Source organism: Castor canadensis, chromosome 16, assembly GCF_047511655.1.
Source record: "Castor canadensis chromosome 16, mCasCan1.hap1v2, whole genome shotgun sequence".
Taxonomy (NCBI): Eukaryota; Metazoa; Chordata; class Mammalia; order Rodentia; family Castoridae; genus Castor; species Castor canadensis.
In genome coordinates, this window is record NC_133401.1 from 53,216,890 (window position 1) to 53,233,561 (window position 16,672).

A 16,672-nucleotide genomic window follows, 5' to 3' on the forward strand; every position below is an offset into this window, starting at 1 on the left:
TAGTCATATATTGTTTTAGTTTCTGCTTACCATGGAAGACTTTTATTGCTACATCTATTTTGAATGATGGTTTTTCTGGGTAGAATATCGTAGGGTTGAAGTTATTTTCATTCAGTGCCCAGAACACCTCACTCCATGCTCTCCTTGCTTTAAGGTTCCTGTTGAGAAATCTGCTGTGATTTTGATGGATTTACCTTTTCTTTTTTTATTTATTATATTCATATGTGCATACAATGTTTGGGTCATTTCTCCCCCATTCCCCCCTCCTGGATTTACCTTTGTATGTTATTTGCTTTTTTCTCTCTTACAGCCTTCAATATTCTTTCTCTATTCTCTCTTCTTGTTGTTTTAATGATAATATGTCATGGGGTAGTTCTATTTTGGTCAAGTCTGTTGGGTGACCTGGAGACTTCCTGTACCTGAATGGGCATAGTTTTCTCTAGATTTGAGAAATCTTCTGTTATTATTTTGTTGAATGTATTACAAGTTCCTTTTGCTTGCACCTCTTTCCTTCTTCAATGCCCATGATTCTCAGGTTTGTTCTTTCGATGGAGTCAGTGAGTTCTTGCATATTCCTTTCACAAGTCTTGAGTTGCTTGATTAATTGCTCTTTAATTTTTCCTTCATTTTCCATTTCAGCTTCAATTTCTGAGATTCTGTCTTCTGCTTGTTCTACTCTGCTGAACTGGCCTTCCATTGTGTTTTGTATTTCTGTTTCATTCTTTTTTCTGTAGTTTTTCCATATCATAGGTCACTTCCTCTTTAATATTTTCAATTTGCATCCTTAATTCACTTATCTTTCTATTTATGGTATTATCTCTTTACTTTGGTATTTATTTAGGGCTCATATTAGTTCACTTTTGTGTCTTTCTTCTCATATTCTTTATTTTTGTTGTATTGGAATTTCTTGAGTGTCTCTTGTACATTTTGGTTGACCATGTCTAGTAACATTTCCATGAAAATTCCAGGAAGATTAGTTCCTTGCCTCTCCCCCCATTCCAGTTCACTCAAAGCACCCTGCACCCTCTGCTGTGTGTTCCTTTTCAGTTCCTTGTTTATTATTCAGATTTTTTTTGTAGGGCATGATTCAGTCTGTCCAGGGAGCTATGCTGGTTTATCCTAGCAGTAGCTGTAGGAATACTGCATGCTACTTATTTGCTCACCTGTTGGTCTGTGTCTCCCAAGCAGGCATTGGAGCCCTCCTGTTTCTCAGTGTAAAGTTGTGTGGAGAAGCTTTGTACAGGCTTGGGGTTCAGGGTTTCGGAGTTTTGATTCTTCTTGGTGTGTTTTTTCTGCTAAGTGTGGCTCCAGCATCTCAGCAAGATTTTTGATTTATGGAGTTCACACTATCTGCTTCTGCCCTCTAATTGCCATCTTGGAGCCTCCTCATTTAGGTTTTGATTCAATCACAAGATGACAAAAATCCCAGAGTCTCTACTCATTAGCCTCAGTTAGATTTTCAATATAACTTAATAGATGAAGAAGGTATGTCAACGTCTTTAAAACAAATGTTTGGCTGAAAAATGGAACCTAGTTTATTCATATCCCAATTCTCATAACATATGAATTCACATTAAAGGCAAAAGTTTCTGGGAATGGTGTTGCATGTTTGTATTTTGTATTTGTTGCATGTTTGTATTTTCAAGACTCAGGTGGACTGAATCCGTGGGATGGTGACATTTTATCTTAAAAAAAAGTTCAACTAAAACTAAAGGCATGGGCTAGGGTTATGGCTCAAGTGGTAAGTCTCTTGACTAGCATATGCAAGGTACTGAGCTCAAACCATAGCATTGCAATACTTAATTAACCAATCAATAAAAAGGCAGGACAAACTTTGCAGATGTGATAAATGAATTGAGGTTTTTGGGGAATATCCCAGATAATAAAGACCTTAAATAAAATTGCAACTCTTCTTATAAGAGGGAGGTCAAGAAAGATTGGTCTTCACAAGAAAAGCAAAAGTGGTAACAGAAGCAGGTATTGAAACAATTCACTTTGAGGAAATGAAGGGACAAAAAGCCAAGAATTGCAGGTGGCCAGTAGAAGCAGACAAAGGCAAGATAATTAATTCTGTCTTCGGTGCTACCAGGATCAATCTGTGCCAAGCCCATGTCATTAACCCAGTGACACTGATTTTAAACTTCTGATCTGGAAAATTATAAGAGAATACATTGAATTTATTTTAAACTACTTTGTTGGAGTTATGTGTCACCATAGGCAAGAACACAAGTTATGTTCCAATACAGACTGATTGCCAATACAATGTTTCCACATACGAAGTTTCCTCAAAAAACTACAAATACAACTACCATGTGACCTTCAAATCTATTTCTGGGTATATAGCCAAAGGAATTACAATCTATATATCAAAGAGAAACCTGCATTCCCACGTATTTTTTGAAGCATTATTTAAAATAACCAAGACATAGAATCAACCAAGATACCCTCAAAATGGTAAACAGATATAGAAAATGTATTCAGTAGACACAATGGAATATTATTCAGCCATAAAAATGAATGAAACCCTGCGACTCACAGTAACATATATGGAGGTGGAGAATATTATTAAGTAAAATAAGGCAGGCATAGAAAGGCAAATACCACATATCTATCATATGCTATGATAGATAAAATTATGTCAAGGAAGTATATAATAGAAGAGTTATCACAGATTCTAGGAAGTATAGGGAGGGGAAGAACAGAGGTAGTTTGGGTGATGGGTAACTAGAGTTAGCTAGAATGAATAAGTTCTAATATTCTATTATACAATAGACTAACTATAATCTCCAACACCTTATTAAATGTTTTTAAATAAATAGAAAAGAGAAGTTCAAAGACTCCAAACAGAGAAATTATCAATGTAGTAGGAGAGAAAACTACTAACTGCCATAATTTGATCATTATATGTGTAATATAAACATATAATTATCATACTGTAACCCATGTATATAAACAAATTTCAAAAAGCTGGTGTGATGGTGCATGCCTATAATTCCAACATTTGGCAGATGGAGGCAGTAGGATTGCAAGTTCAAAATCAGCCTGAGATTAGTTGGAAGACACTGTCTTAAAAGCAATCAAATAAAAGTATTTGCAGTGACAATTGGAAGGATTATCTTTGCCCCAAAGTCTATTTTCTGCATGCTTCTGCGCCCATGTTCCTGCTCCAAGGCATCAGGAAATGTGAGGAAGAATCCAATACAAGGAGGAGAGAAAAACAGTCCTCTGAATTTTTTCCAGGACTTACCCCATATCTTAACTGTTTGTTAGGAAAGGTGAGAATTGTAATCATTTGAGAATTTTGAAGGTTATACTTTATATTTTTCAGGTGTAGGTATCTTACTCATGGATTGGAATACCTCAAATCTATCCAAGTGCAACCTTGAATCTAAGAAGTGTATTATTAAGAAATATTGAAGCTATTACAACATCAGAATGTGCTTACACAAACCAAAGTGGTATCACATAATGTGTCAAGTTACACACATGCATACACACACAGACAATTGTACCTATGGCCGTGATGAAAACACAACATAAGATAAAATCTGTGATATGACATGATGCCCTAGGGAAATTTAAGTGAAGTATCTTAAAATTTAATTTTAATAAAAGTTGCACAACTCTGGCTGTAAGATATTCTTTCTAATGAGTGCAAACGGGGAACTGTCTGGAGAAATCAGTTGGAACAATCCTTAATTGAACCCAGCAAATACTGTTCAAAATGGGATGGAGGAGGCAGCAGACTTACATTATAATAGAATAGGTGAATTTATTCCAAATATACACTGATGAAATCATCACAATGAAAACACTGTATACTCTTCAAAAAAATTCAAAAAATATGGTGCTGACTCTAGAGGAGCATTAGTTATAAATCAGCTTTAAATAAGTTGGATTAGTTATAAATGTACATTTCAAACTACACAACCTCTTAAAAAGAAATAAAATTAATATAGCAGGAAAGTAGACAAAATGGAATCATACAAAATATTGTTACATTCTGAATTACAAATGTAAGCAGATATTCTATCTTTAGGATACTCTGTATCATCATAAAGGAGTTATTTTCCATTAGTTTATTGGTGCACTTTATTTTTATAAAACACCCAAATGACAGACAAATTGAAATGAATAGACATTTAAGAAACAAGAGAAAAAAATATTTCCTGATATTCACAAACAATAAATTACAAGGAAACACACACTTAAAGACACTTATAAGACAATTAGTGTCCTACTAGTATTGGTAGTCTCTGTCTTTATGAAGAGACAGAGGAACCATGACCACATTTAACATTCCAGGTAATGTGGTCTTACATACAAGGAATGTCACCCAGACTCAAATATAAGCTTGAGAAGGTAAAGTCTCTAATTGTATGAGACTGAATATTGGTTTTGACAATATAAACTGCATTTTGGATGTGTTCATGAACATCACATGGTGGTGATTTTGAAATGATTACATATGTCAGTCCATTATGCTGTTCACTTTGCTTCTATACAAATTTATTTCAGGTAAGCATCAATGAAGCTATAAATTAACTTTGACCATGCATCCCAATGAAAAATGAATACAAGAAAAACATCAAGCACAGTGCTCACAATATGAGACCATGATATTGACACATTGAATTTTAGGTTAATTTTTTACTGTCAGGAAATATTTCATATAGCTCTATTCATTTCTTAAAAAGAAGAAATGTGTCAGGTTAATTAAGGAAAGAGGACGGAAACAGAAGATCCCTATCATAAAAAATGCAAATATCAAGGAAGTATTTGAGCAGAGATTATACCTGTGGAAATCACGGTAAAGTACAAAAAGAAAAGAAATATAAATGATAACATTTTTTTACTTGGCGTGGATATATAATGAAACACATAGAGCTTAATTGAATTTATGGGCATTAAATGAGTTAGCTATATCAACTACATCTGGCCTCACTTCCCAATCATTAACTAAGAGAATTAGTTTCCTGGTTGGCTTTAAGAGTAATGATGTCAGGAAACCAAAATGACAAATAGCTGAAGACCCTAGAACCCTCAGGTCTCACAATTTCAGAATACTTCACATTCATATTAGGAAAGATCCAGTAGCCTGGCTTTTTTGCCATCTATAATACTGCTGATACATATGGTGCACATAATGTACACTGACTTATTCTTAAAGTAGCTTTTTATACAACGTAACAGCCCCTAAATCCTGGGCATTGCAGACAAGCAGCTGATGGTCTGCCTGCTGGAATGCTGTTTTTTTCCTCTATTTCAGCTTCTTTTTTCCTCTCATGAAAGAGTAAAACTGCAATGCAAGAACAGCAGAACAAGTTCTACAACCATCTAGGATGTCCTACACCTTCCAGAATCTCTGGACATAGAACCTCTGAGTGCTGCCTACATGCATCACTCTGGAGCTGACCTGGTTCTACCAAGTAAAACTGCAACCCTGCCATGTGAGAACAACACACCATCTGCTCTGGAGAGACCCACATAATCCAGCACAGATTGAGGGCAGATTGCACCCTTCTTGAATAAAACTGGTGGCCAACTAAATGGAGGTAAAATTTCACCTCCACCTGGTGGGATTGGGAAGGAACACCAAGCTGACTCAGACTATGTGGGGCAGGTTGGCCCAGCCACAGTCTGGGGCCACACTCTCTCTTCTCTAAGGTAGTATTAGATGACCTTAGAGAAACTGGTAATGAGCTGAAGCTGACAGACTTCTAAGAGAAAAGCAATCAAACAAAAATGTCAATTCTAGCTCCCAGGCTTGACCCTATCAGTGGTAGGATCAGGTGATTGTTCACATATCAGCTCCTCATGGCACCATTTTAGAGAATCTGTCTACACTAGACAGCTCCTCCCACTAAGAATAGCAAGGGCTCAAAGAACGTGAGCATATCCCATCAAAAGCTGTGGGCAACCTACATTGTCATAAAACCCAGCCTACCAATATTAAGAAGGGGAAGAAACACAGGAAAAGCCCCTGTGAAAAGTTGCAGTAGCTGGATTAGAAATCAGAGGAAAGAGCCCAGAAAACTCATTGAACTGAGAAAAACTCATTCCTTTCCATAACATGGAAGAAATTTGGACAATAAATATATATTTTATTCATTATTTTTATTATTTCAATTTTTAAAAATTATTTTTAAATTTGTGGTTACTTATCTCCCTCTTCCCATGTGTTCAAATTTCAGTTGGCTGAGCCTTCCCTTTTTCTACTTTCTTTTCTCTCACACCCAATTTTTCTTCTCTTTTCTTCTTTTCCCATTTCTTTTCTTGCCTTTACTATCCTCAACTGCCCCTTTATTTCCCTCTACTCTCCCTACCTCCTCCACACTAACCACTCACTGAATAGTTTATTATACGAACTTTGCACATTATGCCAATCCTTCCTGTCTTCTGCAATCACTAACAATAGCATCTTCTCCCAACAACAACTGAGTTACCCCTTTACACACATTAGGGATTAATTACTCTGTAGCCAATACATCCTCATATTTCTTATTCCTCTTGCCCCTTCCCAATCCCTGTACACTCTTCTGAAGCCATCTCTTTAATTACCTAAGTATCTCTTTGAAAACAACTGTTATCTCTCCAATACCCACTGTTTATACAAAATATCACCAAGGCTTTTTACATATTACATAATCAACTAGTTTGGCATTGAATCTTTGAATCTGCTATTGCTAAATTATACCTCTAGGGCAGAGAACTAAAATATTACAACAACCTAGCTAACAACAAAGCTAGTTAGAGCATAGAAATTAAGTGATGGGAAAGATAACAGGTAATTAAACCCTCCAAAAAAACAACAACACAGGAGTAAGGCACAAAATACAAGCATAAGGAGAAAAAGAAGGCAGGGCAAAAGGCTCACGATAATAGCTGGGCACTGGTGGCTCATGCCTGTAATCCTAGCTACTCAGGAGGCAATAATTAGGAGGATCTCAGGTCAAAGCCAACCTAGGAAAATAGTTTGTGAGACCCTATCTGAAAAAAACTTTCACAAAAAAAGGCTTGGTAGAGTAGCTTAAGGTGTAGTTCCTGAGTTCAAGCCCTAGTACCACAAAAAAATACTAACAATAACATACTATAGGATTTGGTGGGAAGTGAAGGGGATGAATACCCAGGTGCTGACCTCAGGAAAATGATGATACAAATGTTCCATGAGCTTGAAGAGGAACTTAAAGAGGACATAGAAAACAACTCAATGAATCCTAAGAGAACATGGATAAAGAATCTCAATAAGACACAGAAACAACTAAAGGAACTCAAAAACAATTTTAACAAATTCTGAAGTGAAAATCTCAAAAAAAAATTAAACCAAAACCCTGGAAATAAAAAGTTCATTATGTGAAATAAAAGGTACAGATGAAAGCCACTTCAGTATACTGGAACAAGTGGAAGAAAGAATTACAGAACTCAAAGACAGAATAGATTTAATAGAAAAAACAGCAAAATTCTTAGACAAATGACTAAAGAGCTGAGAAAGGAATACGAAAGAACTCTTTGAATTTGTCAAAGGACAAAACTTGTGAACCATGGGCATCAAAGAAGGAGAAGAGGTGCAAGCCAAAGGTTTATGCAATATGTTCAAAAAATAATAGCAGAAAATTTCCCAAATCTTGAGAAAGTGATGTCCATAGAGTTACAGGAAGCATTCACAACACCACAGACATGACCAAATTAGACCCTCTCCACAGCATACTACATTAGCACAGAGAACACTGATAGAATATTTAAGCAGAAAGAGAGAAAAATCAAATAACATGTAAAGGTAACCCCAAAAAAATAGCAGCAGATTTCTTAACAGAAGCCTTAAAAGCAAGAAGGGCATGAAGCAAGGTATTTCAATCACTGATACAAAACTATTTCAGTCCTAGAATACTATATCCAGAAGAACTATCATTCAAAATTGAAGGAGGAATAAAATTCTACCATGATAAATAAACTAAAATAATTCATGACTACTAATCCACTACTACAGAAGATTTTGTAATGAATCCTAAATCCTAAATAGAGAAGATGAAGAAAACATTGCCATGAAAGTATGGGAATTAATAAACTACAAAACAAGAGCAGACAAGTAATCAGTATCATAAAATTAGTTACATACACACACAGACTTACACAATAAAACAGCTAAATGCAAGAATCACCACATACCTCTCAATATTAATAATAAATGTTAATGGCCAGAAAACTCCTCCATCAAAAGACATCAACTGGCAAACTGGATTAAAAAAAGAAGACTTAGAAATCTGTTGTTTATACAAAACTCACCTTATAAACAGAAACAAATATTCCTTTAGGGTGATAGGGTAGAAGAAAATTTACCAACATAATGCTCCCCCCCAAAAACAATAGACAGGAGTAACAATACCTATATTAGATAAAGTAGACTTGAAACCTAAATTAGTCAGAAGAGACAAAGATGGTCATTTTACACTAATAAAAAAAATACATCCACAGAAAATAACAATTGTTAACTTATATGCTCCCAATTTTTGTGCACTCAACCTCACTGAACATACATTACTGCAACTACAAAAACAGATAGGCCCAAACACAGTGGTGGTGGGAGACTTCAATACTCCTCTAACACTCTTAAATATGTCATCCAGATTAAAAAAAATCAACATAGAAACTCTACAACTGAATGAAACCATAAATCAAAAGAAACATACAGGCATCTATGGCACATTCCATCCTGCAACAGTACAATATACAGCAGCCCATGGAACTATATCTACAAAATAGACCATGTCTTAGGTTACAAAGCAAGTGTTAACAAATATAAGAAAACTGAAACAACCCATGGCATATGGTCAAACCACAACCCAATTAAATTAGAATTTAACAACAAAAGAAACAGGTTAAAATATTCAAATATGTGGAGAATGAAGAACATATAGCTCCATGATAAGTGAGTCATTGAAGTAATAAGGGGGATTTAAACATCATTGCAATTTAATGGGAATGAAAGCACAACCTGTCAGAACCTATAAGACACTGCAAAGGCTGTTGTTCTAAGGAGAAAGGTTATAGCCATGAATACATATATTAAAAACACAGAAAGAGCTCAACTAAATGACCTAAAAATGTATCTCAAACTCTTAAGAAAAAGAAAGAACAAGCTACACCCCAAACTACCAGCAGGACAGAAACAATAAAAATAATACCCCAAATTAATGAAGTAGACACCAAAACCCATACACAGAATCAGGGTTGCAAAAAGCTAGTTATTTGAAAAGATAAATAAGCTTGACAAATCTGACTAAAATGAAGAGGAAAAAGATCCAAATTAATAAAATTAGAAAAGAAAAAGGGAACCAGGAAATCATGTGAGACTGTTTTGAAAACCTATAATCCAAGAAGAAAAGGACAAATTTCTAGACACATATGAATATACAAAATTAAACCAAGACTTTATTAATCACCTACACAGACCTACTAAAAGCAATGAAATAGAATCAACAACGAAGAATCTCCCAAAAACAGAAAAGTCCAGGGCCTAATGGATTCACTGCTTAATTCCTCTAGACTTTTAAAAAATTAATACCAACCCTCCTTAAAGTGTTCCATGAAATAGAAAAGGAAGCAACACTGACAAACTCATTCTATGAAGCCATTACTAAACTCATCCCCAAACTGGAAAAGAATCCATATTAAAGAGAATTACAGGCAAATTCCTTGAATGAACATAGATACAGAAATCCTCATAAAATATTGGCAAACTGAATCCAACAGTGTATCAAAATATCATTATCATAATCAAGTAAGTTTCATTTCAGGGATGCAAGGATGGTTCAACCTATGAAAATCATTAAATGTAATTCAGCATATTAAAGAAGCAAAGACAAAACCACATGATCGTCTGAATAGATGCAGAAAAAGCCTTTGACAAAATTCAACACCATTTCTTGATAAAAGCTGTGATGAAACTAGGAATAGAAAGAATGTATCTCAGCATAATAAAGACTATAAATGACAAGCTTACAGCCAAACATGTAGTTAATGGGGAAAAATTAAACCCATTTTCTGTAATGCAAAGAATGAGACAAGGATGTCCACTCTCTTCACTCTTATTCAACATAGTCTTGAAATAGAAAACTCAATAAGAGAGGAAGAAGAAATTAAAGGAATACAAATTGGAAAGGAAGAAATCAAAGTACCCTATTTGCAAATGATATGATATTATATCTAAAAGACCCCCAAAACTGCACCAAAAAAACTCAGACATCATAAACAGCTTCAACAAAGCATCAGATACAAAGTCAATTTACAAAAATCAGTGTCCAACAGTGCACATACAGAGAAAGAATATAAGAAAACAATTCCATTTAAAATAGCCTCAAAAACTAGAATAACCTAAAAATAAACTTAACAAAGGGTGTGAAAGACCTTTACAAGGAAAACTATAAACTATTGAAGAAAAATATCAAAGAAGACAAGTTAAGAAGGAAAGATCTCCCATGCTCATGAATTGGCAGAATCAATATTATGAAAATGTCCATACTATATAAAATGTAATCTACATGTTCAACATAACTGCAGTAAAAATTCTAATGACATTCATCAGGCAGATTGAAAAATCAACCATAATGTTCATCTGGAAACACAAAAGACCATGAATAGCCAAAGTAATAATGAGCAAAAAGAGCAATGCTTGAGGTATTGCAATGCCCGACTTCAAACTGTACTACAGAGGCATAGCAAAAACAGCATGATACTTGCACAAAAACAATTATGAAGACCAGTGGAACAGAAATAAAAGCCAGATCTGATTCCATATGGTTATACCCACCTGATTTTTGAGTAAGTTGCCAAAAACATGATTGAAAAAAGACACCCTCTTCAATAAATGTTTCTGGAAAAACTACAACTATATCCACATCTTTCACTCTGTACAAGTAACACCTCAAGGTGGATTAAGGACCTTAACACAAAACCTAAAACTAGTGTAGAAAAAAGGTCAGAATACAATTGAATTAATAGACACAGGCAATAACTTCCTAAATAGAACTCAAACTCAGCAACTAAGAGAAAGAATTGACAAATGGGACTGCACAAAATTAAAAAGAGTCTTCAAAACAAAAGAAATGTTCACCAGATTGAAGAGGCAGTCCACAGAACTGGAAAAAATCTTTACCAGTTATATACCTGACAAGGGAATAATAACCAGAATATACAGGGTGCTCAAAAAATTAAACTTCCCAAAAAAATCAATGACCAAATGAAGAATGGGGAAATGCACTGAACAGAGCTTTTTCAAAGGAAGAAGGCCAAGTGGCCAACAAACACATGAAGAAATGCTCACCATCCCAGGTCTTGATGGAAATGCAAATCTAAACCATTTTAAACTTCTTCCTCATTCCTGTTAGAATGGCTATCATCAAGAACACAAACGGCAAAAAAGGTTAGCAAGAATGTGGGGAAAAGGAACCCTAATTCACTGTGGATTGGAATGTAAGTTTGTAAACCACTATGGAAAACACAAAAGCTTCTCAAAAACTAAAACTTCAACTGCAATGTGATCCAGCAATTTCGCTCCTCGGGATATACCTGAAGGAATGTAGGTCAGGTTATAATAAAGGTACCATACACACGTTCCTATTGCAGCATTATTTACAATAGCTAAGACATAGCCAAGATGTCCAACTATTGTTGATGGATTAAGAAAATGTGGTATTTATATACAATGGAATTTTGTTCAGCCACAAAGAATGAAATTTTGTATTTTTCAGGTAAATGGATGGAAATGAGGAACATAATCTTAAGTGAAGTTAGTAAAGTTCAGAAGACTAAAAACCTCACAATCTTTTCCATATGTGGAATATGAACTTAATATAAGTACAGGAATATTATGAAAAAGAGATTATGTTAAGGGGAGCTCACATATGAGAGGGGGAGGGTAAAAGAAGGAACTTAAGAAGTGAATATGATTGATGCACTCTCTACACAAGAATGAATATAGGATTTTTAAACCTGCCGCAATCACAAGAATGAGACTAAGGAACAAAGAAAAAAAATAGAGTAGATGAACCAACTCATTTTATAATACATATATACTTGGAAATATCAGATGGAAACTCCCTGCATAGCTATCCTAAAGAAAAATGTCATTTTTTTTCTTTTACAAAATTGGAGAACATTGGGATGGAACATGTCCTATGGGCATGGGGAGAATGTGGGGAAAGGGTGTAGGAGGGTGTACACATGAATATAAATGGAAACTGAGGCCTGCTGCATCTATTCCAGGTATCATGGAGGACACTAATTCGAGTATGATATTTGATATATTGTAAGAACTTTTGTAAATACTACAACTTACACTCACCCACCACACATTAAAATAAAGAAATGATGTCCAATATATCATGTTGACATTGTAGATGGAAGATGTGTCTTCAGGAATTGCAGACAGATAAACTGAGTTATTGAACTCCTAGTCAGGAAGGACCATCTCTGAGAGGAGGTTCAGGTATTTCTCTCTTACTGGTGCAGGGCTGTTGAATGAGATCATCCCATGGTGGCTCCTCTAGTCTCAGTATCCACTGGGGTTCTATCCAGAGCTCTTCATTACTATCATTGTGATCCCCAATGTGCACATCCTTAAAAACCAACTCTGTAGATGTAAATAGTTCAGGAACAGTGACTTCTAAACCTCCGAGGCCATGTCTTCATCATTCAATTCTCTCCATTTTCTCTGGTCACCTCCAATTCACAAACCTTGTTTACATAACCATAATGCATGCACTTCTTTTGTTAATGTCTTTTAAGCTTCAAACAGAAACATCCCAATTAATTAATGTTATCAGGAAGTATGTTGAGTTTTTAGTTATGAATTGTGTGGTATAGATTTGTATATAAATTACATTTTAATAAATGTTAGATAAAATATTTTGTTAGTTCCTGTAGAAAATACCTGAGACCAATCAAAAAGAGGAAAGATTTATTTTGTCTCATTGTTTCAGCAGTTTCATTTCAGAGTCATTTTGTCTGTTGCTTTTGGCCTATGACAACACTGCAGTTCATGGAAGGAGTGTGGGTCAGAGGAGATCTGTTCATCTCATGACAGCCAGAGAGTGAAAAGAGGGAAGGAGATCAGCTCAAAGTTCAAATATCTCTTTCAAGGCCATATCCCATTGACCTTACTGCCTACCAATGTGCATACCCTTTTACAGATTACAAGACATTTAAATAGCACCAAAGGTGGTGAACCAAAAGCAATCTACAAATTAAATGAAATGTCCACAAAATTCCAATGTCAATCATCACAAAAATTGGAAAATCATGGAAACATAAAATATGTTAAATAAAAAAAATTCTATTTTTGAGGAAAAAGAGCAACTCTGGAGGTATCACAATACCAGACTTCAAATTATACTAGAGAGTAATAGTAACAAATACAGAAAGGTAAAAGCATAAACACAGACATGTAGGTCAGTGAAACAGAATAGAAGAACCAGAAAAAAAAATCCCACACAAGTACTGTCATCTGATTTTTGACAAAGAATAAAAAAATTACAGTGGAGAAAAGATAACCTCTTTAACAAATGAAAATAGGAAAACTGGTTGTATACATACAGAACACTGAAACTAGATACTATCTCTTACCCTGCACAAAAATCAATTCTAAATCAATCAGATATCTTAATGGAAGACATGAAAATTTGAAACTACTACAGGAAAAAGTTTTCAAGATACAGACATAGGTATATATTTTCTGAATATGACTCCAGTTGCACATGAAATAAGAAAGAATTGACAAATGGGACTGCATCAAAATAAAAAGTTTCTGCCCATCAAAAAAGAAGAAAAAGTTTCCAGAACCAAGAGATAATACAAATCATAGCAGAAAATCTTAACCAGATAGCCTGTGAATAAAGGATTATTTTTCACAACATACAAACCACCTCAAAAAGTGAATCACCAAAAGCAAACAACCTATTATATAAATGGGCCAATGAATTGAACAGAGTTCTCAGAAGAAATAAAAATTGCTAATAAATACATAAAGAAGTATTCAACATCCTTAGCTATGAAGAAAATGTAAATCAAAACTATACTATGATTTTATCTCAATCCAGGAATTTTGGGAATTATTAAGTAGTCAAGTACCAACAAATATTGGCAAAGATCCAGGAAAACGGAACCCTCATAAACTATTGTTGTGAATGTAAACCAGTGTGACCACTATGAAAATCAGTGTGGAACTTTGTGACAGCACGCAAAATAAACTTATTTTATGACACTGCTATGTCACTCTTGGGCATATATCTGAAGCAGTGTACATCAATACACAAGAGACACACTGTGGAATCAGCCTAGACACAAAAAACTAATTACTTGATAAAGAAAATATGTTGTATGTGTATAGTAAAATATATTATTATGGATGAATAATATTCAGAAAAATGAATTGTCTCATTTGCAGGAAAATGGATGGAACCAGAGATCATACATTGAATGAGATAAACCAAGGCTTAAGAAGCTAATTTCACATTATATTCACTATGGAATTAGACCTAAAATGATGATGATGATAAAATAATAATGGGAAATGAATGTGAAGATTGGGATGGTCTGGAGGGGAGTAAATGTGAGAGGGGAAAAGGAAAGGGAAGGATACCGAACGTTGAAGAGGATTTGTATACATATATGTATACATGCATTGAATGAGAATTTATATCTATATGTATATATATATTGTTTATATCATAAACCCACCAAACACTAATACATATATGTATACATGCATTAAATGAGAATTTATATCTATCTATCTATATATATATTCTTTATATCATAAACCCACCCAACACTAAAAAGAGGATTTATATACATATATGTATACATGCATTGAATGAGAATTTATATCAATATGTATATATATATTCTTTATATCATAAACCCACCAAATACTAAAAAGAGGATGTATATACATATATGTATACATGCATTAAATGAGAATTTATATCAATATGTATATATATATATATATTCTTTATATCATAAACCCACCAAACACTAAAAAGAGGATTTATATACATATATGTATACATGCATTAAATGAGAATTTATATCTATCTATCTATCTATATATTCTTTATATCATAAACCCACCAAACACTAAAAAGGGCAAGAGGAGGGAGCAGGAGAATGAGAATATAAGGGAGGAGGTGAACTTGGTCAAAGTCACTACATGCATGCATGGAATTATCACAATTAAACCCCTTATATTATTTATCAATGCTAATTCAAAGTTATAATAAAACTAAGTTTAAAAAAAAACTTTAATGCCTGGTCCTTTGCAGGAAAAATATATAAACTGTAGCATGATAAAAATATACATAACCACAATATTCCTCCGCAATCAATTTGGATAATTACTGCACTATGACTTTTTCCTGTATTTTACAAAAAAGGTTCAAATCTATTGTCTTTGATGACTGCAAATTGCCAAAATACAGCCAAGGATGTTACTCCTTGCTTAGAGTTTCATGATTACATCATTTGCAATCCTGTCACAATAGTTCCAATACACATTTTGTCGCATTAGCTGACTTTAAAGTAAAATCATTGTTCCTTTGTGATTTTTTTGTTTTTACTGCTAGCAAAAATATAAAAGTTGTACGCATTAAATTTGATATATGTACACATTTTGGAATATTAAATCATGTTAAATATATTTATGTCCTCATTTTTCAATTTTTCGTGGTGAACACTTTCAAAATCTTTCATGTACCTTTTAAAAATGTAAAGCACATAATTAATACCTAAAGTAATCATGTTATGCAATAGTACCCCAGTACTTCTAGGTTCTAGCTATATGTTAGCCAGTAAACATCAATCAAATTTTTCTCATGTCCTTCAATGACCCCCAAATCTGGTAACCATCACTCTACCGTCAACAAATATGAGATAATGTTTTTCAGGTACTACATATCTATGAAATCATATGGTCCTTGACTTTATGTGCCTGATTTATTTCAGGTAGTATAATGATCTCTCCTTCCATCCAAGTTATCAAAAATTGGATGATTCCACTCTTTTAATGATTGAATAGTATTCCACTTTATTTATGTACCACATTTTGTAGTGAACAATTAGGTTGTTTCCATTCCTTGAGTATTTTCAATAGTGCTGCAATGAATATGGAAGTGTGGCTGCCTTTTTGACCTACTGACTTAATTTCCTTTGTGTATATAAACAGTACTGGGATTGATTGTGCAGGTGATAGTTCTATTTTTTGTCCTTTGAGGGATCTCCTCACAGGTTTTCATAATACCATAATTAACTTACTTTCCCCTTGACAGTGTTCCCTCTTCTCTACATCTCATAAGCACTTGTTATTTTTGGCAATTTTGTAATATTATTCCTACCTGAGGGAGCTTATAGCTCATTGTGTTTTTTACTTGCATTTCCCTAATGATTAGTGGTACTGAAAACTTTTTCATATCCCTGTTGGCATTTTGTTTCTCTTCTTAAGAGAAGTGTTGATTTAGATCTATTGCACATTTTTAATTGATTTATTTGGTGGATTGGTTGGTTGATTTCTTTTGTGTTTTTTAATATTAAATTTTTGAAGGTTCTTATATATTCTGGATATAAACCCCTTGTGAGATTTATACAATGCAAAGAATTTCTCTCATTCTGTAGGTAGTTG